The sequence below is a fragment of the Fukomys damarensis genome, unplaced genomic scaffold (genome assembly GCF_012274545.1).
Source record: "Fukomys damarensis isolate Sample0158 unplaced genomic scaffold, DMR_v1.0_HiC HiC_scaffold_7, whole genome shotgun sequence".
NCBI classification, from domain to species: domain Eukaryota; kingdom Metazoa; phylum Chordata; class Mammalia; order Rodentia; family Bathyergidae; genus Fukomys; species Fukomys damarensis.
The window spans coordinates 32,360,349-32,386,368 of record NW_022900919.1 but is presented as its reverse complement, the minus strand read 5'-3'; the positions used below and the strand labels follow the sequence as shown (position 1 = coordinate 32,386,368).

Here is a 26,020-nt window from a genome sequence, read left to right as displayed (position 1 = left end):
ACACTACTTACTACACATCTTAGCTCTAGGTATGACTAGAAGGCAGGGTTACTAAACAACCTCTCAGAGTCTAGGAGAGAATCTCAATCAATCAGGTAGAGAGGTATATGGAATGAGACATGATAAGAGCAATTAAAGATATACCAATAAAGATAAGTAAGAGTACTAAGAGGGAGAAAATAACTTTTCCACCATGGAATGGTAAAGTACTGAGGTCAGCCCCCTGCTGAATTTTCCTCTGTCCTTTTCTCCTTGGTTTTTCATCCCAGCAATATGTTTTTTCCTGTCCTGTGTTCAATCCATTTTTTAAAAAAAGTTCTCTCTCATTTGATTGGGATTTAATTTTTAAATAGAAAAAAATACATAGCTAGAATTTACAAAGCATTTACAAATTTATTAAGATATAGAAAATGCTTTTTGAAGACATGAGGTAAAATATAACTTCCTAGTTCTCTATCACAACCAAATATCTACGTTAAAATATTATTACTTTTTGTAGTGCCACATTCCTGGCTATCTATTGAAAATGGGCATTGAAATTTAAGTAAGAAAATTTAAAACTAAGCCTTAAAATAACATGTTTTTATTCTATTTTTAAAAGAAATACATATGCAATATGTATTTGTTGTGGGAAAGTTAGAAAATACAAATGAATAGGAAGGTTTAGAACCTCACCAATTCTCCTATCATTATTTCAGTATAAACCTTTTCTGGCTTTTTTTCTGTATGGATATATGCATGTAAATATTAAGAATAAACACATATGTTAGCACATATTCTGCCTATCTTCATTTTCAATTATAATTTAGTTTTCAACTCTCAAGTGTATCAAAACTTACTTAACCACTCCATATTTGATTATGCTTCTAATCATTGATATTATAAATAACCACATTAGTGACATCCTTGTCAGTACTCTGAATATGTCTAATTTTCTTGTCAGAATGAATTATTAGCCGTAGAATTTCTTTTTCTTTTCTTTTATTTTGGTATTGGGGATCGAACTCGGGGCCTTGAGTTTGGGAGGCAGGTGGCAGAACTACTGAAGCAAATGTTAAGCGTTTTATAAGGTCCTTACTACACATATGTGTGCCCTGAACTAGCACTGAAGACATTATTCTGTTGAAAGACATATGTTTATATTATATATGTGTATTCAATCTTTATATTTTATAGCAAAACCAAATTAAGTAATTGAATTCTCTATCAAACATACTTGTTGTTTTGATTTTCACAGCTAAATGGTCTTAATAATAATGAATATTTCTATATGTCAGGGAATAGGTTCTGTCTTTTTTTTTTTTTTTTTTTTTTTTTTTTTTGGTGTCAGTTCTAATTTGTTACTTCAACATTCTTATTTTTTACTGGCCTCAGACTTGGAAGTAGAAACTCTCAGAGAGGACAGCCTGTACCTCTTGGCAATTTGTTCCTGGCATTTTTCTTTGGCTTCCTTCATTCTGTTAGCCAAAAGGTTAGCATATTCTGTAGCCTCTTCCTTGTTTTTCCCAGTATTCTGCTTCTTCAGATCAATATGGCAGCATTTGTGTTGAGTTTCTTACCTTCCTCGTGTAAGGGCTTTCTGACAACGTATTGGCGGAATCATCTTCTTTAGAGAGATTGAAAAGGTTGAGGATTCTGCTTGCTCTTTTGAGCCCCAGGAGGCAAGGCACAGTAGTATCAGTCAATTCGGGAGTATCTTTCTCTCCTTTTCTTAACAATAACCAAGTTCAGAACGCTCACATTGGCACCCACAATGCAACTCTGAATAGATTAGCACTCCCTTCCTCGGTTCTCGTAGGTCGGTAATAGGAATGCCCCTTATTCAGCAGCAGGCGACCTCAGTCGTGAGTCAAGACTCCCTGCTTCATGGGGAAACCGTGTTTGTTATTCCCACCACTGATTCGGACCATGTAACCCTTCCATTCTTCACCCAGAGGGTCAGCAAGAACTTCTGTGGCCATACGCTTCTGATAGAAAGTGCAGAGTTTATGCTCATCGTCCACCTCAATGAGTTTCTGGCAGCCTGTGGCTGGGAAAATGTTCAACTTCATCTCACAGCTACTGGTTGCCCTCCAGGCACCACGAAAAAGAGCCATGTTATGTCTTATTATAAAATAAGTTGTTCTATCAAAATGCAAATCCCTTTACTTGAATCTATTTAATAGTAATATAAATTTTAGCTTTTATTTGTATGAGTTTTGTTATAAATAATATATTATTTAATGTATTATGTACATGATACATATACAATATTAAAATTATAATATATTTATAAATACACAATATATTTTAAATGATATATTACTCATAACAAAAATTATAGGATTGCCAGGGCTTTTGAGAATTATAATGAAAAAGAAGCCTTAAATTGCTTGAAATTTTCAGGCACTGATTTGTCCTAGCCATGTGTCAAATGATAAGTGATAAATTAAACAGAGTATTGTTCCCATCTTGTCTTTTGTCTTTGAAGTTGAAAGAGATTAGATTGGAAGGGAATTGCTTTTCTTCAGTGACACAATTCATTCATCTGTCTCACTCACTGTTCTGTGGTTTGCATACACTTCTGATTACAAGTAAAGGATTAAAATTTGAATCATGATCTTTAGTTGCTTGCTTGACTGTAAAATAAGTTATCTTACCCTTTTTTGTACTCTCCTTATCAATCTTCTGTTCACTCCACTTTATTCACTGAAGACTCAAGCTCTTGAATTGCTTTCTTTCTCTTTTCCTACTCCTCATGTTGCCCTTAGTGCATTTAGCATCCAAACAGATGGCCTTTGCAATTCTAATCAAGAACCCTAGAGTTGTCAACATCTTTCCTCCTTCTTGGTATTTGCTTTTTTCTCTTTTCTACCTTAGGTATTCAGTGGTCACACTTTGGGCCCTATATTACTAGTAATTACATCACAGGAACAGCCTTTTATCATTTGAACATTTTGAATTCAGAATTATTTTCATGATATAGATTATTATGATTTAAAATTTGGTACTAAGTATGATTTTAAATATCACTGTATCAAAATATGAAATATGTTATTTTAATATACCTACTTTATCTTGGAGTTATGGTTTGCAAACAGTTACTTCTAAAGATGTGATTTGTTGATGAATATAAAAATCATAAATCTATTGTATTTAAAGAACAAATTTTTAAAAAATTTTTGGTACCGGGGATCAAACTTGGGACCTTATACTTGCAAGGCAGGCAGCAGAACCATTGATCTAAATCCCCAGCCCTTGAAGAACAATTTTTAGTGTTCCTTTCCTTCTCAGGGGATCTAAATAATGAATTCTTGATGAAATAACATCATTGTTACCTTCACACAGTGGATATATTTCCTTTATAAATAAATTACTATGTAACTATTTAGATGAAACCAAGTAAGTCCTTTGTGGGGGTGAAGGCAGCTTGATGTTTTTGGCTTCCCGTCTCTTCACAAAGCTGTTTCTTAATATTTTAACTTTCAAATATAATAATGTTTTTGAACAAATATAAAGGGATGGATGCCAAAATAGTAGGTCAATTTAGAATTGTTTATGTAGTCCTTAAAAACGTGTAAAATATCAAGAAACTCTGTCATTTTCAAATCTGGAATCATTTTAGAAGATCTGCTTTGAAAATAAAGCTTCTAACACTAAGGAACTGACTTACCCAACTATCTTGTTTCAAGGAAAATAGAGAAGGCTAGTTTGATGAAATGCAATCTGTTTCATTATTCAATAGGCCTTAGGGAAAAAAAATCACATCGGAGGGAAAGGCTATAATTAGCTCAGTTATTGCTTTTTATCCCATATGTGGCAAAATACAATTGCTCCTTCCTTGTTCTTGTTTTTAAATGGACTTATTACCAATTTATAAATTTTCAGATTCAGAAATTATATGCAATTGAGAAATTATTGGTGGTATTCAATTATATGATAGTCATTGACACATAAATACAAAAATTTGTGTCTTTAAAACTTACACATTGTAACCATGTATTTTTCACTATACTCAATTATTTTAATGTGCTACAGTGTTATGTCCAACTATGAGTGATTAAAAATATACTCTTTTTAACAGGTTTCCAACATAAACAAATCTGTGCTTGTCTACCTTTATTTTCTTGCCTACAGCCTCCTGTAAAGACTTGGGTTGGAAGTTTATTTTAATTAGAGTTTAAAGGTAATGAACATTATAATCAAACATATGGACATTCCCAGAAGAATTTTTGCAAGCAGTATATTTATCTGCAGACCCCATCAAACCTTATGATAATATTAAAAAATTTTCTCAGCTGAAGACCATTTTGTTTAAGATATGTGCAAGTTTCCTTCATATTTCTTCTGATACTCCAAGTTTAAAATGTAAAACAAAAGGTATTCTCCTGTCTTTTTATATATTTCTAAATTCACATATTCTCCAGAGCATTTTAAAACCATTTTTCAAGGAGTATTTGTCTTTTAGAATTTTTAAGTTGACTTTCATTATGAATATTTTAATTTTTCTGTTATTAGATAAGTAGAGTTGAACTACTAGGAATTTTAAGTCCTACAAGTCTGTAATTTAAAAAAATGATAGTGTATAGGAAAATGGGTGCATAATGAGGATATACTCTTAAGTGAAATAATAAGTCACACATGGCTAAATACCAAATAGTTTCTCTAGTGTGAAAAACTATAATTGTACATAAGATCCTAATGGTATAATTGACAATGTGAAATAGGAAGAAAAGGGCTAAAGGTGTAGTGGAAATGGGAGGGGTAGGGGAAAGGAAATAGGGGAAAAGAAAAGAATATGAGAAAATTAAAAAATGGAAATAAAGTGTTTGTAAATGGGGAAGGGAGGAGGGGAAAGGGAAAGTGAGGGTAGGGATAAGGGAAAAAAATGAGAAGCAAGACCTGTCATGTAAAGGTACAAGATCCCAACAATGAATGTAACTGTACTGTATACCTAAAATGTAGCAATAAATTCAATGAGAAAAAAATTTAAAAATGATAGTGGTAATATAGAATATAACTTTATTGTGGTAATACAATCTTAATAACCAGTGGTTAAATATTTTTGTTTACATTTTAAATTCTTAGTTCTCCATGTTGGCCTACCCAACATTTGTTTGGGAAATCTAAATATATTATTTGATTTATATGTTAATTAATTTTCACTAGGAATACTTATTGTGAAAATAGTAAAATAGTTTTGCTTTAAGGTTTCTGGTAGCCTCAGTATATACAAAGATACTCATTAAAGAAAGCAGTTTGAGGACTAAGAAAGCCATTAATGGAGGACTTCAGATTTTGTACTGCCTTGCAATTTTACATGAAGTAAATGATGTTGTGATATATACCATAAATGATGGGCTAGATTAGAAGAGGATGCATTATATGGATGATTAGTTTGATAGAAGAATGAGAAGTCTCCTATCACGGAGAAGCTCAGGAATAGATGTCTTTGCTGCTTGATCCTACCATTTAATGGATAATTCATGCCAGTTCTTCTTAAAACATTCCAAAAAATTTGAGAGGTAGAAATTGTTTCAAACATATACTATGAGGGCAGCATTACCCTTATATCAAAACTAGACAAGGATACAAAAAAAAAAGCAAAGCAAAAGCCAATACCTTTAATCAACATAAATGCAAATATCTTCAACAGTATCAAACAAAATCAAACTGCACACTGAAAAGATTATTCACTGTGACTAAATAGAATTTATCCTACAGGAGAAAGGAAGACTTAATGTGCAAATATATAAATGTGAGGCACTATATCAACAAACCCATATGACCATAGTAACCCCCCCATTTGATACAATTCAGTATCCCTTCATAATTAAAATACTAACCAATTTATGTATAGAAGAAATATACCTCAACATAATAAAGGGTCTATGTAATATGTCAACAGATAACATTATACTGAATGGAGAAAAGTTGGGAGCTTTTTCTCTCAGAAGGGACAGATACCTATTTTCACCACCTTATTTAATATAGTGTTATAATTCCTAGCCAGAACAGTGAGGCAAAAGGATAAATAAAGGTCATCAAAGTTGAAATAGAGGAATTCAAATTGCCACTATTTAAACGTGACATACTCTTACAGTTAGAAACTTATACCCCATCAAAGTTACAACAGTTTTTCCAGAATTGGAAAAATTAATCCTAAAATTTGCATAAAACCACAAAAAAAATCGTACACATTTCCAAAGTCATCTTGCACAAAAAGGACAAAGTATGATGAGGCATTATATTATGTTATTTCAAGATAGACTATAGAAAGCTGCAGTAATCAAAACAGCATGGTATTGGCCTAAAATCAGACAAAGAGACCAGTGCAATAGAAAGGAGCCAAGAAGTAAACCTATAGGTAACTAATTTTCGACAAAAATGTTATGAGCATGCAATGGAAAGAGGGCAACCTTTTCAATAAACAGTGCTGAGGAAATTCAATATCCATATGCAGAAGAATGAAACTAGATCCTTATCCTTTATCATTTACAAAAAATCAGCTCAAAATGGCAGGCCATCAATATGTACAATTTTCTATTTTTTATGTTTCAATTAAAAATTTAATTAAAGTAACATAACTAAGAAAATTTATATTTATATTATACTCATTTAAAGAAGATACATTTTTGGTCTTGGGTGTATTGATTTTAGAAAAGAGTAACACAAAATAGTCATGAATCACTTTACAACAGAAAATGATCTGGAATATGTGCCTTGAGATGATCTTAACGTTGTGTCAACATCATAGAGTGTGCTAAACTAAACCTACATGATATAGGACAATCATTTGATGTGGCCTCTTGTTACAGTCAGTAGAATCAGTGAATGCGATATATGAGATATATGAGGATGCTACTGGTAAGAACATGGCATACTGCTATACCATAGTATAGAGTTGTACGTGCTAAGATAATAGAAATGTAGCATAGTAAATTCACAAAACAGTAAGTCATATATCATTATTATTAAGTTTTGTGTACTATACATAATTATATATTCTATTATACAACTGTTTAGTATTATCACAAACATATGAGCAATGTGCTGTGCTAGATACTGTGATGCCTCTGATGTCACTAGGGATATGAATTTGCTAGCTCTGTTATATTCATGTAGAACCACTGTCATATAAGCAACCAGCCATTGACTAAAATGTCATTAAGTAGCCTTGACCATAAAATATAAATGACGATATTTGTGTTGCTTTTACATAGTGGTAAGAAGAGTGTGCATTTGTATCCAAGTCCACAAAAAGTATCTGAGTATGTCAGGGTGAGGAGTTTACTGTATACTGAGGCATATTCAAATGGTTACAAATCTGTGTCTTACGTGTAGTAATAACGGCGTGTAAAATACTATAGAAGACATAAGAAAGGATAGGAGACAGCAGAGACTGGGATGGCAACAGTTTACAGAGGAGATGGCGTTTATGTTATGCCCTACTAAAATATATTGTATAATAATATAAGAGTGAAATAATATATAAATATATCATCATATATATGAAATGATATAGTATCTGTTAACCCATACTGTATTATAATAATCTAAGAATGCCCTATCAAATACATAAATAAATAAAGTGCATGTAAGTACTATTAAAGCACTGAAGAATGGCATGGTAGGGAACTTAGGAAAGACTTTCTGGTGGGAAAATGGAGGAAGATTACTGAAAGATTGTGCATACAATTGGGATTTTGAAGCGCTGCTAGAATTTTGACAGTCAGAAATGGAGTAGAGGATATATAGTTAGTTAAATAGCGGGAGCAACACCTCAGATGAGGAAACACGCTGTAATACCTCACTTTGGCTGAATATGAGGTGTATAAGTGCAATATAGATGAGGAAAAATAGGGAGAAACTAGATTTTAAGCAATCTAAAATGTTAAACTGAGCCGCTTGAAGTCTCACCTGATTCTTTCCTTTTGGAAGCAGTGTATAAAGGTGGCTTAGAAGGTAACAGGATTGGAAGCAGAGCCATGTACTGTGTGTCTGGAGACAGTAATTGAATTCTAACAGTGAGGAGCAGATTTAATAAAGCCCCAGATGGGGCACACAATGACAGTAGTAATAGGAAGGTGGGAACAGATGCAAGAGGCACAATGGATGAGGAACTGACAAGAGTTGGCAATGTCTCACATGAGCAGGAGCGCAGGGGAGGGCTTCAGGATGATCTGAGGTTTTTAGCTCATGAGATGAGGAGCAGGGTGGCACTGGTGACTGAGATAACTATCACTGCAGTAGGAATAGGGTTGTGAGTTGAGTCAAGGTGTTGAAAAGACAGAGGTTGGCATTTTCAGCAGTGACTAGGAGTCAAGAGAATACAGCATAAAAAAACTCCACTACTGAGTATACTAAACTACTGCGCAATGCTGACATAATAGAAAATTAATATTTTCAGGAAAAAAGGATTAAAGGTTTTTAAATGTGGCAAGATCATTCTCTATGCAATATATAAAAATATATAAAATTTCAGCATGACTCCCATTTTTCAGGCAAATCGTTCTTTTAATGATTTTAATTTTCTCATCTATAAAATTGGAAAAAATTGCATTAGTTTTGCGGCCCTCTCCCAGATTATAAGGTTTTTTAAATGTATTCCTTTGTTCAAAAATATATAGTATTAGGCATATGCATATAGATATATATACATATATATATAGTTATCTTTAAACATATATTCATGGCATATATATATATATATATATTGTTATCATTACACTAAGAGAATTTGAGAAAGAAAAAATACATTGAATATTTTAATTGTACATTTGGAAATGTTGCAAATGTCAAAATTTATAAAAATAGTTAACTTTCATTAGGCTCCTACTCTGTGCCAGGCTCAGTTCTAAATGTTGTCATATGTCCTGTCATTGTCCTCTCCATTTCTAAAGCTAGTGTGACCCAGATGCATTCTCTGTATTTTATCTAATCTTTAAGGTTGATCACTTGGGCTGACATCCATTAAGCACAATAGGCACAGTTTAGAAAACTCACTAAGTTTTTAGGGGCCCACAAATTGTTTCGGTTTAAAAGAGCATTGCTTTTGGTATCAGAAGGACGAAATGAACTTTCAGGTTGAATAAAATATATCAATATTTTCACTTTTATACTGATACAGTTGTAAAACATAATTTTTAATATTATTAATGAAGGAGGGAGCCCTTGGAGGAAGAAGTTTCTTAGGCCTCTAAATGTCATAATGTAGCCAGGAAATCACTCCTTGCTTAGATCTTTTAACTTCTAGTGTTTGAGCCATAATACATCCCTCATACATTTTGTTGATTGATTCATTAGCCAGCTAATTTCTAGCTTATGTCAATTAATAGAAAATTAAAACTGACCTTTATGCTTCCTTACCCAACAAGAGTCTCATATATCCTTCCTAGATACTTATTTTCTCTACTGGTAGTTACTTCCACTAGGTGAGGGAGTACCTCACACTACAATTAAACTATTTTTATACACATCAGTCTCTCCTGTCAAGCTCCTTGGGAACACATGGATTGTGTCTGAGCCACTGCTGTATTCCCAGTAACTAGCAGAATACTTGATATATATAAAGTTGCTCATGAAAGTTTGGAGAATTTTAATTGATTTGCAATCCTGACCATATTTCCAGCCATAGGCTAAGTGCTGTTTGTTAATGGGCTTTGAAAGTAAGATTTCAGCTAAAATTCTAGATACCTGTGATGAAAAGGTGTCATCTATTCTGTAACATTTCCTCCTTCTGGACTTTCTCTACATTTGTTCACTATTCTCCACCAATGAAACTATTACTTAGAGAGAGAAAAGTTAAATACATTTGTTTTTCAAGACTTATTTGATTAGGAAAGGGCCTGTGGAAATAGCCAAGGTCTTTTGATATCTTCATATATGCATTTTAGTGTAATTGGTTCTGTGTCCCACTGACCTAATGGGAATGCCATTGAGAAATGAGCCTTAATACCTCCATGCCACAGAGAGACTAGTGTTACCTAATTATACATAAGGGAAAACATGTATCACTACTAGTGTTTAAATATAGAGCAGAATAGCTTTATAGATAGAGCAGAATACATAACAAATTATTTGGAAATTGGTTGCTGATTAGTTTACACCATATAGTTGTTTATTTTTTAAAAAGTGAAGCATCACTTTGTTTTTCCTTTATTTTTCTTTCTCCTATCATCTGGTTTATAATTTTCTCTGCCCTGAAAAGTTTTTACATGTTCATAGCTTGTGGAATATAGAAGCAGGAAGCACTAGAGTGAGAATGAGACACTGCAGTTAGGACAGTTTAAATGATTGTCCCAATTACATAAGAGAATTTTGAGGAAAGGGTAATTTTTATTCTTTCTCAAGCCTGATAGTATACAAAACCTGTAACTAACTTGGCTGCTTGTTTTCTATTCTCAATATATCTTTACAGACATGTGGCTAGTTTTTCTGTGAAAAATCAATGTATGCTCACATATAGAAGGTAAAAGTTCTGAAATTTGGCTAAGTCTATTATTTGGAATTTCATATCTGTTAAGTAGATTCTTCTAAAATTATTCAAATTCTTAATTATAAAGGAAGGATGGTTAAGAAAAGTGGACATTTATTGCCTTGATGGGAGTTTTTATTGAATAATCTCAGTAGTATTGAGAATATCTGCTACGGGAATGGCATTTTTGTGTGTGTGTTTTCATAAGCCTTATGTCTTTTGATGCTTACAACCCCCACAGGGATAGTATTGTTGTAATATTATGCAGATGAAGAAATTGAGCAATACGGACCTTATGTGACAGACAAAATTTCAAAGTTAGTTGACAGTATTAGTATCAAATCTGAATCTTCTTAAAGTCTCTTATTTTTGCCTTCCTTGCTTCACAGTTCTTTAATTTAGTGACCATAGGCTGACCTCCTGACACAACTGAAAGTCAATCAAAGACAACATGTGGTCTCTCTCACACTTTGAATTTGGCCTGGAAATAGTTATATATGAGTTTCATTTAAAATAAATTCCATTGAGTATCCCAATTCAGTTCTGTTTAACATGTTGTTATTACATTTATGTTTGCATAATGCTACATGCAGTTTACACTTGTCCTTGTGATTCTTATCAGACTCAATGGGTTGGATATGATGTCCGTCCAATTCACGGCAGAAAGATTAAAACTTACAGTATTTAATTTGTCCCAAATAGCTGGTAAAGGAGTAAATTAGTTTCATGGGGCTACTGTAATAAGGTACCAGGAACTAGGTGGCAGAGGAAATTATCATCTCACACTTCTGGACTGACAGACTTTGTTTCTTCTGAAGAGAATCTGTTCCATGCTAGTTTTCTGTCGATAGCCTAAGGAATGTGTTTCACTCATAGATGGTATAGTCTCTATCTATATCATCACATAATCTTCCCTCTGTATGTTCATTTGTTTGTCCAAATACCCCCTTTTTAGAAAAAAAAAATTATATTGAACCTACTGTAATGACCTTATCTTGTTTGATGATCTGCAGAGATCATGTAAGGCCGCATTCACAGGAGTTGATTCTTAGGACTTTAACAGCCCTGATGATTAACAAAATTAAACCTATAACAGTGTGAAACTTTGCAATACAAGTTAAATTTTCTGCCATTAACTATAATAATGTTTGTCTTATATTCTGAAGACTTTTGAAATTTAATTTTTTTCAATTATTATTAAAATATTTGTTCATCAATGTTCTTAACTATTACATTTTGATTCTGATTTTTCTGATGGTTTCTGATTTGTCCACAGGCTTTGTTTAGATTTTTCTTTTTAAAGAATTCTCTACTAAATATTGACTTATTACTTTAATATAGTCATTTTTCTAAGTAATTTCTTCTAAAAAATTTGTGAAATGATTTCTTCATGAAAATTATGCTCAGTCTTGTAAAAGATTTTGTTCATGAAATCTTTTCCTACACCAATGTCTTTAAGATATATGCCTAACCTCTCTTCTGACTGGTTTAGTGGACTTTTGAGAAAATTGCTGAAGAAAATATATATAACATTCTTAGAATAGTTCCAGCCATTTTGTGAGAAAACAGTAAACATTGACTAAATTATCATCAACAATTAAATTAGTTCCATTAAAAATGTGATTCCTCTCTTATCCTATTAAATTAAAATTTTGAGCCTGAAGAAGAGTTGCTGAATTTTGGTGTTTATAGCAATATGAGAAGAATCTTTGGCAATAAATTAAAATTGTTTATGTTAGAAATTGTAACTGTAAGGCTAGGCACTTTCATACATGCCTGTAATCCCAGCACTCAGGAGGCTGAGGCAGGAGGATCACTGTGAGTTTGAGACCATCCTGGAATACATAGTGAGTTCCAGTTCAACTACACAGTGAGACCCTGTCTCAAAAAAAAAAAAAAAAATTGTAACTAGACCTAATGAACCTATATGTTCTTTATGTTCTTTTGTATTTATAATAATTTTAATTGAATTAGAACCTATAGAGAAATTCTTAAGAGTAAAAAGTGAATATTTTGTCATTTTGTTATGATTTGTTTTTTAGCTTACTTTTTTCTGTTTTTATTCTCAAGACTTTTTATTATTTTAGTTAACTTGTTAAAATAATTTCATCTATTATACTGTTTTTATTTTCAAATACTAGTTTAATTTTAAAAAAACTCTTAAAAACAAGCCTCTGTTATACAAGTAGTACATACTAATATTGAAAGAAATAGCTTCACACAAAATTAAAGGCGTTTGTATCATCTTATTCCTCACAAAGTCGGGGTTTGCATTGTGATAGCACTTCTTACTGTCATTTTCTGACTCTTACACAATTTTTTTCATAAACTGAATTTTATATGCACTGACATGCTCTTCTACCTGTATAACCTCTCTGGTTTCAACAGTGTACAGGGAAGAAGAGAACCAAGGTTGCTGAGTTAACAGGGGGTCTATGTCTGTTTTCCAGCTCTGAGTTCCTTTCAGGTAGAGATGGCACCTAATAGGGCTGCTGAAGAAGATTAAATTCAAAATTGAAATTTATTCTCTTGTGTACTATATTTAATGGGAGATAAAGAAGCTCTGAGACACTTAAGATGTTTTCTAACTTGCGTATGATAGCATGTTTATCTCTCATCATTTTGCTCTGTGTACTGCCTTCCAGTCTCTCACCAACCCTATTCTCCTCTTTTCCAAAGTGGAGTTAATGACAGTTTACTTTATTAGTGTCTGTTTCTCTTCATCGCACTCTTAAGGATTCAGCATTCTTTATCTGCAACTTTACAATTTTGTGTTTTAGAATCCAAAATATTTAAGTATCAAAATATTTTCACAACTAATATGAAATTATTTATGGCCATTGTTTATCATATTTCCTGTGAATATTAATATGTTTGAGTAATCAAATATAAATGTGCTTGGTTATAGGACATTGCCTCAGATTCCCCTGGGGGAATTATGCAGCATGTGAAATATTCACTAGATTGTCTTTCTAAAATTTTTCTAAAGTCTGAATTCTAAAACAAAGCTATTCCAAGGATATTGAATGGTAGTTGGTGGCCTGTTTTAGTGTAAGGCAGTGAAGACAAGTATAATACAGAGAGCAGTTGTGTCTCACTGCACTGTATAGTTCTGATCTGGACTCTTGCTCTTGTGGTAGGGTGGGTATAAACTATCTGAAGTCTTCTTCTCTTTGTTCCATAAAGTCTCATCTTGTTTTGCAAACTTGTTTCCTTAAGTCCTGGTTTATGCTTTTTGTGTCCATTAATGACACAGTACATTTCCTTCCTCAAATAAAATAGATTTCCTTTGAGGTAACACTATACAACAGTTAGGCTGGAATGATCCTTTGCTAGAGCTACTTTATGAATGGTACATATTTCTGTGAAAAGTAATCCTGTAAATTCATGCCATAGTTTTGTCTCTGAGTTGAGAGGAATCCCAAGGTAGAGCAAAAGGTCACTCTTGGAAAATATAGAAAGAGAAGAGAAGAAAGGATAGAACACATAGAAACAGAAAACACAAAAAAGACTAAGGAATTTGCTATGTCCATAGTGGAGAGCTATGGATTATTATTACAGTTTCATTATTTTAATTGTTGTTATAGTTGCCAAGAAAATATTTACTAATTACAAATAATAATTTGTTTCACCCTGTAACTCTTTACTGTGAGGATTATTTTTGTTTTCCCCTTGGCATCTGTAAATTTCATATTAATTCTCTTTGCTATTTCTGAATAAAAGGAATTTTAAAATTTTATTTATTTTTATTTTATTTCATTTTTTATTTTTATTTATTTTTTGGTATGGGAAATGAAACTTGAGACCTTGCCCTTGCGAAGCAGGCTGCAGAACCACTGAGCTAAATTCCTGGCCCTAAAAGAAATTTTTAAAATGCCCATTTCAAATTATTGCATGTCAGAATTGTTAAATTACTTGTATTATTTTATCCAATGAAGAAAAGCAAATATGAAAGTATCATCATGAATGTTTCTGTGAACATCCTGTGTAGTTAGAAATGAATCACATGTTGATATAACAGTAGATGCACACACAAGATCATTAAACACTTCTCAGGCTTCAGAATCCTTTAAGATAATTAGAAATTCCAGTTTTACTGTGGGAAGGTCAGTCATCTCTACCATCTCCTGTTGTACAACACAAATATAAGCACATTTCTTCTGTTATAGTAGCTTCATTCCTTAGGAATGTAAAGAAACAGGTTGGCTATTTTCAATAGAGAGGGTAAAACTTGTTCAGGATGCCTCCCAGAGCTAGAAAGCCTCCTCAGCTCTGTATGGACCACATGGCAGACCTTGTCTTTCCCAAGATCTTCAACCAGGTAAGTGGCTGTGAGTAGGAGCACTTTTTCATATACGTATGATGTTATCACTGCTTAATAAAAAACTGGGCATGTTGGTAACACTACTTGAAATCACTAGCTATAATAGCAATTGTAAGGCTTTAGGTACTCTAGCCAAATTGTTCCCAGCTGGGCTCTCCGGTTCAGGTGGTCTATCTGTATCCCTAAAATGTACAAATAAACTCAATGAGAAAAAAATAAAATTAAATACATTTTACTCCAAAAAATAAAATCCCTCCAAGCAGCTTCCATCAATTGAAACCTCTTAAAACATACAAACAAACAAACAAACAAACAAAACCCCACTCTATCCAAACATCAAAGTGTACTAAAAAAGTGTGCTCATACATTATATTATATACTTATATATTTTGGGGGGAACTATTTCACTGATTTGTTCAGTTGTGGATTTATAACCAAATAATAGCGATTGAGCCAGTTCACCCTAAAGTTGATAATTCATAAGAAATTTTATGAGTTCTGGTATCTGTGAATCAGCTTGTGGCAAGGAAAAATTAAAATTAAAAGGCAACTATACTTTAAGAGAACATCAGTCAGCCTATGCAAGCAGTCATAAATTACCACAATGTTGCCAATATACCAGAAGTGGACTAGTTTGTGGTTTCTTGGGTCACAGAAAAAATAGCATTTCCTTTTTTTTTTTTTTTTTTTTTTTTTTTTTTTTTTTTTTTACCATCTTGAGCTTAGGTAACCCTGCATTAATCCCTAAACAGCATCTCAATGATTAAATTAACTAAGAAATTATTTCCTCTGCAGAAAACCAGAATCCTTTTACTCTTATAAAAATAACAAGGAAGTAATTCACTAATAAAGTTTGATAAAAATTCTTTAATCGACAAGTTTACACATCAACACTTACGGCTTAACTAGAATAAATCTGTCCAAAACTCTGTTATGGACAAGACATATAATAAGTGATATTGCAGAGTTTCCTCAAAACAGTTCAATTGTAAGACCTCACAAAAGCAAAAATCCAATTACTGAAATAATTCAGATTCTTATGTACAGATGAAAACAACTGTCTGAGAGGTCAAGACATACAGTGCCTGTCACAGCCCTGGTAATAAGTCATTTTCCCATATTCATATAATTTTAAAACATAATAACAAATCTTTCTACCTATTGAAAACCACCAACTGACCTAAAATTTAAGTATCTTAGAAACGTTACCCTATAGTTAATAAACTGTTAAATTTTGTGTTAATGTTGATTTACCCTGATTTAGTCCATACATCAAAATACAGACTGGCATTGCCTTGGAACAATTCATGTTTCTACTTTTTTGTAATCCTGTTACATGTATGGCAGAGAAAGGAAGATACAAATTCCCTCCTAATATAGCCATATTTTCAAATAGGTTAACTTTTTTCATATACCATTTATTTATATTTATCACATAAGCATCACAGATTTTTTTTCCAATTAAAAAAATACTATTTGCTAATAAGGGAAAAGAAAAAAGTATGAGAAAATGAAAAAATGGAAATGAAGTGTTTGTGGGAGGGGGTAAAGGGAGGGCAGGAACAAGGGGAAAAAGTGAGAACCAAGACCTGTCATGTAAGGGTACAAGATCCCAGTGATGATTGTAACTGTACTGTATAACTAGAATGTACCAAAAACTCAATGAGGAAAAAAAAAATACTGTTTGTGACTTAATGGATATGACTCAAGACATTTCTCAAAAATAAACACTTCTGTTTTCAGATTGTGTTTCTAGGACCTTATGAAGGATCTCATGGCAGAGCCCAGGACTCACTCATTCTCAGTGGTACCCAGTCCGTTCCCTACAGGGAAATTAGACACCTCCACTGAGGGCCCAGCCACAGAACTACATCACCTTCAAAAGTTAACATGAGCTTTGCAAGACTGCATAGAACAACCAGTTCAATGTTCACTGACCATCTATTTATCATCAAAAGGGTGTCAGGCCACACAGTGTTACAGAGGAGCAGGATAATGTAGCATAATGTGAGATTAAAATTAACTTTTGATAAAAAGGGAGTACTTTTATATAAGTAACACTATATCAACCATAAAAATGCTCAACTTTTACAAAACCCACAGTGAAAAGACCGTCTGGTAAATCCAATATTTGTAAAAACTGCACAAAATCCACAGAATCCGAGAAAAGGAAAAAATTTATACAGGTAGCAGTTTTTTAAATGTAATTTTGTTTTACCGATTATACATTAACATACACACAGTAACTAAAAATATGATTACAACCATATCTGGAAAAACAGTTTAACATCTTCTAAGTGGACTTCACCCCACATTTCCTGTGTAATATAGCTGTTAATACTGCACAAGTACAAAGGGATTTTAAAAAGGCATTTCTCCTTCCAAGCTGGCTTTATAATTTCAGTGGTAAAACTCATGCCCATTGTATACCAGATTGTATACCAGACTTCCTCAGTCTCAAAACCATTAACATTTTGGGCCAAACAAGTGTTTTTGTTGGATGTTGTCTTATTTAATATAGAAAGTTAGCAGTATTCCTAGTCTTTTCCCACTAGATACTGATACAACTCCTTTCTTCTCCAGTTGTGACAAGAATTACTTCAGATTTTGTCAGAATTTTTTCCCAGAGACATAATAATTCCCTCTTCCTCAAAGGAGAGTCTTCCTGTGCTTCTGAATTTTTCTGCAGATGGAGGAAGTGCACCCATTGGACTAGTTTTGTAGTTGGGGGCAAGGACAATATAAGCCTGCATATTTTTCAGCATTTTACTTTACATCTTATTCACTCACTTACTTAATTGATATTTATAGATTATTGAGCCAGGACTGTGTTGGGTGCAAGGATAGAAGTGAGTAAGACAGTCAGGTCTCTGTTTTCATGAAATGTGCCTTTGAAAGAACAGAGGAAAGGGGAGAAGTAAAAATATCAGTAAGTTAATAAACAAAAGTTTGGCTAATGAAACTAAAAATGAGAAGTATAAATAGTAAATCAGTAAATAAGCATGTGGATAATGTAACTTCAAATGGTGGAAGGGACAGAATGGAAAATTAAATAAGCAACTAAGTACTGTGATTAGAGGATAGGTGGGTGCTGTCTCGGACAGGATCATCAGGGAAGATTTTCTTAAGGAGGTAACAGTAGAGCTGAAAAAGAGAAAGAGCTAGAGTATGTATATCTCAGAAAAAAAGATGATAGAAAATGTGACTAGTTTCACATAAGTTCATTTTTTTCATTGGCAATAGGAAGGCCAGTGTGGAAGGACAGAGTCTTTAGGAAGAGGGGGGGCTGTAGAGGTTCCAGGTTGGGTCAGATCTGTGTGCCAGAGAAAGGGATTTGCTTTCTTTTTTGCTGCAATGGAAACCATGAAAGCCTTTTAAGTAGAATATTAATATATTCTTTTTTTTTTCTTTTGGTACTTGGGATCAAACTCGGGTCCTTGTGCTTGGGAGGCAGGCAGCGGAACCACTGAGCCAAATCTCTGGCCCAATATATTCTTATTTAAGGTTTTATAAACACCTTTCTGGAGATAACGCTGTAAGCAAGGAAATACATTATGAGACTTTTGAAGAAGTGAGAGACGTTAGTAGTTAAAGATTATGCTGTAACCTTAGAAACAGGAGGAACTGGAGCCTTCAGAGTATCATGGAAATTGAAGTGCTGGTAGTTGTGCCAGTGTGTGATGATTAATGAGGAGGAAAACATGAATCCAGAATGATTTCTGGTTTTGGGGACTGAACGTTCAGGAGGATTTTTAATTGTTTACTAGTATGATGAAGATGTGTTAGGGGATTAGCTGATTTGATATGTGGGGGACGTAGAGGGTGAGAGTGATACAGAGAACTTTTATAAATAATCTAAAAACCTACAAAACATTAGAAAAATGTGAAATGACTTCTGCTGTCTCCAACAGCAATTTGCATTGTTTAGTTCAAAATTAACAGACACTGGAGGCATTGACCATGAAGTGTTCTCATTCCTAACCTTGAACACCCTTTTCCTGTACACTAGAATAGATAGCTAGACAAATCTTAAGGTAAACTCCCTAACAACAAGGAATTGTTATGCCTGGGTTAAAGTTAGCTGTCTTGTTGCTGTGATTTGTACATGGTAATGTAAACTGAGGAGTAACCACCTGAATGAGATCATAGCTGTAAAACCTATAAAAGAAGAAGCTACAACCCAGTAGGTGTTCAATCACTGACCCTGCCTTTTTGAGTACAATTTGACCTTTTCTGGCAAAATAAATCTTTTATTATTTTACTTCCATTCAGCTTGTCTCTGTGTGTGTCACTTGCCAATTCCTTCTGCAATAAGAGGAGCGATATTTGTGCGGATCATCTTTCATGAATTTCCTACTCTGAATTTCAGTGACTTCAATTTATGTTGCAGCCTCATTTTTATAATACCAAACACTAGGAAGCTTCATCCTTGTTTTTGCAAAAAAGACTTACATATTTGAAGTTTACACAAATGATGAATTCTTAGTAAATCATATATTCAGAGTTGTGGTTTTAGAGAAAGTGATGAGTATGTAAGGAAACCTTATTTGCCTTCTGATCACTGACTCATGTAGATAACATGACTAGGGTTATGGGATATGGAACAAGATGAAGCTTCTTTTTGTAATCCAGAGAAAAGCCCAAGAATCTGTATTTTATCACATGGAATAAACAGCAAAACTCCTCAAAAATTAATCCTTTCCAGTGAATGATTAAGAAGTTTCATGTTCCTCTACTCTGTTGTTTCTTAAAGTTAGTCTAAGTTCATTGTATATTGTAAGATCTTGCAACATTCTCTGTCTTTAAATGTCAAGCAGCAATAAGCAGGCTTTTTCTGTAGCCAGATTTAAAAGTTGTAGTCTCTGCTTTCAGTTGTGGGAAACTGACCTGGCAAACAAATAAATAAGCAGCAACAAAACAAAAGTAACAAGATAGATCATTTACTTTACAAAGGAATTTACTATGGAATGTCTTTAAATAATGATCAACATTAAAAGATTTAAAATACAATTTCATAAACAATTTTCCTGATATACATGCATTTCATCGAACATGGACTTTCTGTATTGTGTTGTATGTAAATATTTTAAATTTATGTACCAGGAAACTAACATGGAGATTTTATTTCACTTTCCAAGTAAACACAATATAGTCTTTCATTTCATTTCCCTCGATGAATAACTTATTTGTCACTGCTAAGATTTTGTGATATTTATGTGAGTGCTTCTGGCAATTTTCCCTTTCTATCTGGGATTTCTTCACTGATGAGTTTATCTCTAAGATCAGCAGTAGAGTTGGGGTAAACTTATAAATAGTTATTCTTTGTTGAAAATAAAAGCTCTCTTATTTGTGAGTTAATAGTGTTTACTTGTGGATATTGTATTTGGGCCAAAATATGCATTTGGGCAAAATATGCATTCACTTTTTCCTATTATCAGTTTTGAATGACTCTGAAAATACAAAATGACACATTTTAATAAATAGGGCCAAGCATTGTTTGAAGGGTTTCTTTCAATAAAGCATATGTGAAAACATATATTTAAAATGATAATTATTATTATAGTAATAATAAAAGCTGAATTGAATTCAGATGAAAATGCGTTGAAAATGATAAAATCATGCAAATGTAGGATCTTTTGTTAATAATATTCTTTGTGATTGTTAAATTCTGCTAGATAATGCTGTTATCTTGGCTTGTGATTCAAATATTAAGTGATAAAACAATCTGCAGTTAATTCTGTATTGGAGTTTCATATTAACCAGCATTTTTAGAAGTATATTTTAGTCATCTTATAGAAGAATTTTGTGGAATTGCATTGCTTCTAGGCGTGAATTCTTGGAATAAATATTTGTCTTCACATTTTTTTCCACAAGATTCAGCTTAGGTAGTGATGATTAAAAATGTGGTATTTAGGGCCAAACTGCCTGTTTCCAAATCCCACCCAAGCCATTTATTTTTTGTAAGATATAGATGAGTCAAATTTGTAGTCATGATTCCTTACCTGTAAATGACAATAACAATAATTTTAATAATTAAATATATTAATGTAAGTTAAACATTAGATGAATGTCTGCAACATAGTAAAAAACAAATGTCAGCAATTATTCCTTGACCAAGCCTAGTAAAAATTCAGTTTTCCTGGTTGTTAAGTTGCACCGGTTCGGTTTGAGACATTCTTTATCACGTGAAAGAGATCAGCAATGTTCTGAGTACTTCTACTGGTAGAGGAGGTAATATTTGCCTACTTATTACATATCAAACAAAAACATTAAAATATGTAATTAAAAAAAAAGAATTTGGCTTTCAAAGGAGCAGAAAAAAGAAGCATCTCAAAATTTGTTTTCTAAGCTGGGGCCTGGCTCAATTCCAGACTTGTTCTAGGTACCTTGTAGACTTGGGTCCACTCTAGTATCATGGATCATCTTTGCCCAGGATTCTACTAAGGAAGGAAATTGCTTCAGAATTCTTAGTAAATGTACCAAAAAATTTATCTTAAATTTGACCTTTAATCTTAGGAGAATCAAAAACTTCAAACTTATAGTTTTATGGCTGAAATAAGCATTGTAAAAAACACATATTTTAGTTCATTTCCTAATATTTTTTGTTTTAAATTATCAACCTTTTAAAATGCATGTATTCATCTCACATTTAAAATGTAAATAATGTCAACTTTTCTAAATGGCAAGAAGAGATTATTATATATGAAAGGAAGCAGCGATGTCTTTCTATGCTTGCCTGCCTTAGACTTTGCAATTTTAATCAAATTGATATTTAAAAACATTGGACCTTATTTGTTGGGAACAGTGTGTTGTTTATAGAGATTTTTAGGTGCAAATTATCTAACCAGATGTTTAAATACTGAGAGGAAATAAGTTAAATACAATTAACACAGTCTTCATTAATTATTTAATTCTTAGAGGTAGGCCAGAAAATCAGGCTTTTGATCCCTGTAAAATATATAGACAAAACTATTTGGATACTATAAAGTTGAAGGCACTGAAGCTACTTTTAAAACCCTTTAAACTTTGTAAAATGTTCACAGTTGACAGGTGACTTCTGAATTTCAGTTATTGATTGCCTTTATCATTGCTCTATATGGCAAATTCTAGTCTTCCTGGATATTGTAACAGATAAAATATTGCATTGTAATTTTCTACTAGTAAATTACCCCAATTGTCTATGATCTTTTGAAAATATCTCAGATCAAGAATAGGGGATGGATATGTGGGCTACACATACCAATATAAAAATAGCACTACATAATATTGCTGCATTTCAATTGCTCAACCACTCAGTGATGGGTCAACTCTTACACTGTCACGTATAGCACTGTGTTAATGTGGAATGTGGGTGTATTTCAATATGTTTGATATGCTAAGGGGTGGAGGCTCCTAAAATCATTCTGGGAATTACAAAGAATTTAAAATACTTCTGATTATGATGAATTTTACACTAATATAAATTATAGAAGGTTTGGGTTTGGGAAACAAAGGAAGAAAGAAAACTTACCACTGCTTAATAAAAATAGTTTGGGTCTTACTAGAATGTGGGTGTATTTCAATATGTTTGATATGCTAAGGGGTGGAGGCTCCTAAAATCATTCTGGGAATTACAAAGAATTTAAAATACTTCTGATTATGATGAATTTTACACTAATATAAATTATAGAAGGTTTGGGTTTGGGAAACAAAGGAAGAAAGAAAACTTACCACTGCTTAATAAAAATAGTTTGGGTCTTACTATATATATAATAAATAGTATCAACTATGTTATAAAGGTTCTGAGTTTTTAAACCTTTCTGAAGGAGAGTTTAAAAATATATTTTTAAATTTTTACATCTTTCATTGAAGATGTAAAGAATCATTTCTAAATATTAATTTTGAACCTAATTTTTAAAATAGTGGTATAATAGAAACTGAATTAAATAGGATTCAGAAATTTATATTCAAGCCCCAATTCTGACAACAAGAAGTATTTGAACATGATTATTTCAGTCTTATTCTATCAGTTGAAGTATGTTTGTGATACATGCATTAATATGAGAAATATACATATAGAGCCAAGAGACTATGTTAAGATCTATATTCCATCCTTAAACCACATTGTAAGTTTCTCAGAGACTTATAGATGTGTTTTCTTGAGCTTTTATTTCATTATGATGGAGGGATTTATTTTGGGCAAGGAGATGCTTGTCTTTCTCTTGGTGAATGTTTATGGGGAGCAACAGAAATTAGCAAGAATGTCTGAGAAAGAGGAAAAGAGGGGCAAAGGATTTAGCTCAGTGACACTATGCCTCCCTTGCAGCACAAGGTCCTGAGTTTGATCCCCCATACCAAGAGAAAAAAAAAGGAGAGGAAAAGAGAAAGAGACCTTACTTAGCAAGTGTAGATGAGAGTAATACAGAGGGAGAAAGCAATGTAAGAATCTTATTAATTATATGACTTCTATTTGAAGTCTGTTAATAGTATAGACAAGAGAGTAGAAAATGAGAGAGCAAGATGTTAAGGATGAAAGGAAACACAGCAGACAAAGGTTGAACTCATGATTTTTTCCAGTCTACCAGGCCTCCAGCTGTCCCCTTTTCTTTCCTTGTTGTTACTTGGTTCTAAATATGAAGAGATATCTTGAAATTATTTAGACACAATCAATGAACATGGTAGAACAGGAATTGTAAGAAATTACAAAGATTATTCAATTTTTACTGTAGAATAATTAAATAGAAATTTACTTTCAGTCATAATTGCAACATCTTAAATATCAAGATTATGTCACTTATTTTTACCTCATCTGGCTATGTTAACTCATTGTCATTAGCCTACCTTAAAATAACAAATAACAGTTCCTCTTTTAGATTTAAAGTCAAAGTACAATCCAAATGTCCTAGGTTGTTGTTATTTCTATCACAGAGGCTGCCCAATTTTCAAATGACAAAATGCTTATATAAAATATTCTTAACATAAATTAGTTTATTTTTCACTCTGTCCCTGCAACATGCATAGTTAAGAACTATTAACTCAAAGCCTGGGTTTTCAGGTTTAAATTTTAATTCTACACTGAACCAGCTGTGTAACTTTGGGCAAATTACTTCAGGGTTCTGTGCCTTAATTTCGTCTATAAAATGATAATAATTATAGTAAATTTATCTTTAATTAATTATGGCTAAGCCCTTAAAACAGCATTTAGAACACACACACACACTCTTCATAGTTCTGCGGTTTCCCCTTTGGCGACACATTAGCATTCCTGGAGAATTTGGTGCCCATCTGCCATACATCTCACCAATGAAATCAGAATCTTTAGGGATAGGCCCAGAAATGTGTTGAGTGGCACTCAGAATTCCTCAGATGATTTTAATGAACATCCAGAGTTTGGAACCATTGCCATAAATGTTTAGTATAGTGATTATTTTGCTCACTAATTTATAAACTTCCCAAGGGCAGGGAGTCTTTTACACTAGCCCCTTTGTCTAGATTTCACTTTTTGCAGTTTCCGCTACGTGTAGAAATATTAATGAAAAATTCCAAAAAATAATTGATCCTTAACTTGTGAAACACTCTTCTGAGTAGCACGATAAAATTTCTTGCCATCCTGCTCCATCTCGCCAAGGATGTGAATCATCCCCTTGAGTGCCCATGCTGTATATGCTATTTACCCTCTGGCAGTAGAAGAGGGAAAGCGGGGGAGCAGGCCACATTTATATAATTTCATTATAGTATATTGATAAAATTATATTTTATTATTAGTTATTGTTAAACTCTTACACAGCTGGTTTTTTTGTGGGGGGGCACCAGGGATCGAACTCAGGTCCTTGTGCTTGCAAGGCAGGCGCCGGAACCACTGAGCTAAATCCCCAAGCCCACTGTTCCTAGTTTTAAACATTAAACTTAATCATATATATGTATCAGAAGAAATGTAGTATATGTAGGTTTTAGAATGCTCTGTGATTTCACGCATATCTGGAGGTGTGGAAAATGGGCCTACCGCACTGGCTCTGTGTACTTCCTCCCCCATATGGCCAACTCTGCCTTATTTGTAGCTGATGCTCATTAAATGCTATCAATTAAAGCAAACATGTTGATGATTTTTTAAGATGTGTAAAGGCCTTGCCATACTACAGAGGTACTAATTTTCACCATTAATTATTCATTCCCTCATGTATTTATTTACACATGCTACACACTGGAGTCTTGATGCTAAACACTGTAGACATATATGGTTTGAAAATGCAATATCTGTTCTAAGCGTTTATCTTTTCACGTATGAGGTAAAAAATAAATAAACGCATACATGACTTTAACTGAAGGGAAACTGACCATGTTTCAGTGCTATTTTCTCTTTGGATTCCCTAGGAATTAAACTCTAATGTGGATCTCAAAGATGATGTGTTAATTTGGAACGTGCTTTCAGGAGCAATACCTCTGTGTGGATGGGGAGAGGGAAGAATATAACAGAAGCCAGTTAGGTGGAGGAGAAATTCAGGCTTGATACATTCCCAATGAAGTTTTTAGTCAGCCCTGAGAGGAGTTCTGGGAATGGGATAGCTCTTCATGGTTGTCCTAAGCGGAGCTGAGGGAGAACAGGTTTTTAATTCTCCATATAGATTTGTACCAGAATGCAGCTACTGCTAGACCCTTAGGTGAGGCAAGTTTCTTTAGGTGAAGCAATATCCAAATAGAACTGAAAACTTAGGCAATCTGCTGGTGGTTCTCCCAGAAGATAGGGGAATATGTCTCTCATTACCAAAGGGGAATTTTGACAGATTATCATGATTAACAACAATAACAACAACAGCAATAGTTACCTTGGTCCAAAGGAGATCATATTTATCAAAGTGGAGGGGGGAGAGCCACTTTCTTTTTTTTTTTTTTATTGAGTTTATTGGTATATTTAGGGATACAGTACAGTTACATTCATTGTTGGGATCATGTACCTTTACATGGCAAGTCTTGATTCTCATTTTTTCCCCTTACCTCTGCCCTCCCTTCACCCCCTCCTCTCCTCCCCATCTACAAACACTTTATTTTCATCTTTTCATTCTCTCACATTTTTTTCTTTTCCCTTTTTGTTCTTCCCCTACGTATCACACCTTCCCTACACCTTTAGCTCCTTTCCTCCCATTTCTAAATGTCAGTAATCTTATTAGAATCTTATGCATTGTTGCAGAATATTCACACCAGGGAAACTATTTGATATTTACACATGTGGGACTTATTTATTTCACTTAGGAGTATATCTTCAA

The 26,020-nt window shown here is 33.2% G+C and overlaps 1 protein-coding gene and 1 pseudogene across 1 annotated transcript in view; one reads left to right on the top strand and one right to left on the bottom strand.

The window, feature by feature from the left end:
- Macrod2 (mono-ADP ribosylhydrolase 2) overlaps positions 1-26,020 on the top strand; it is a 1,911,462-nt gene that overhangs the window by 550,097 nt on the left and 1,335,345 nt on the right. The gene's annotated exons all lie outside the window — the stretch shown is intronic.
- On the bottom strand, positions 1,355-2,051 carry LOC104869125 (annotated as a pseudogene).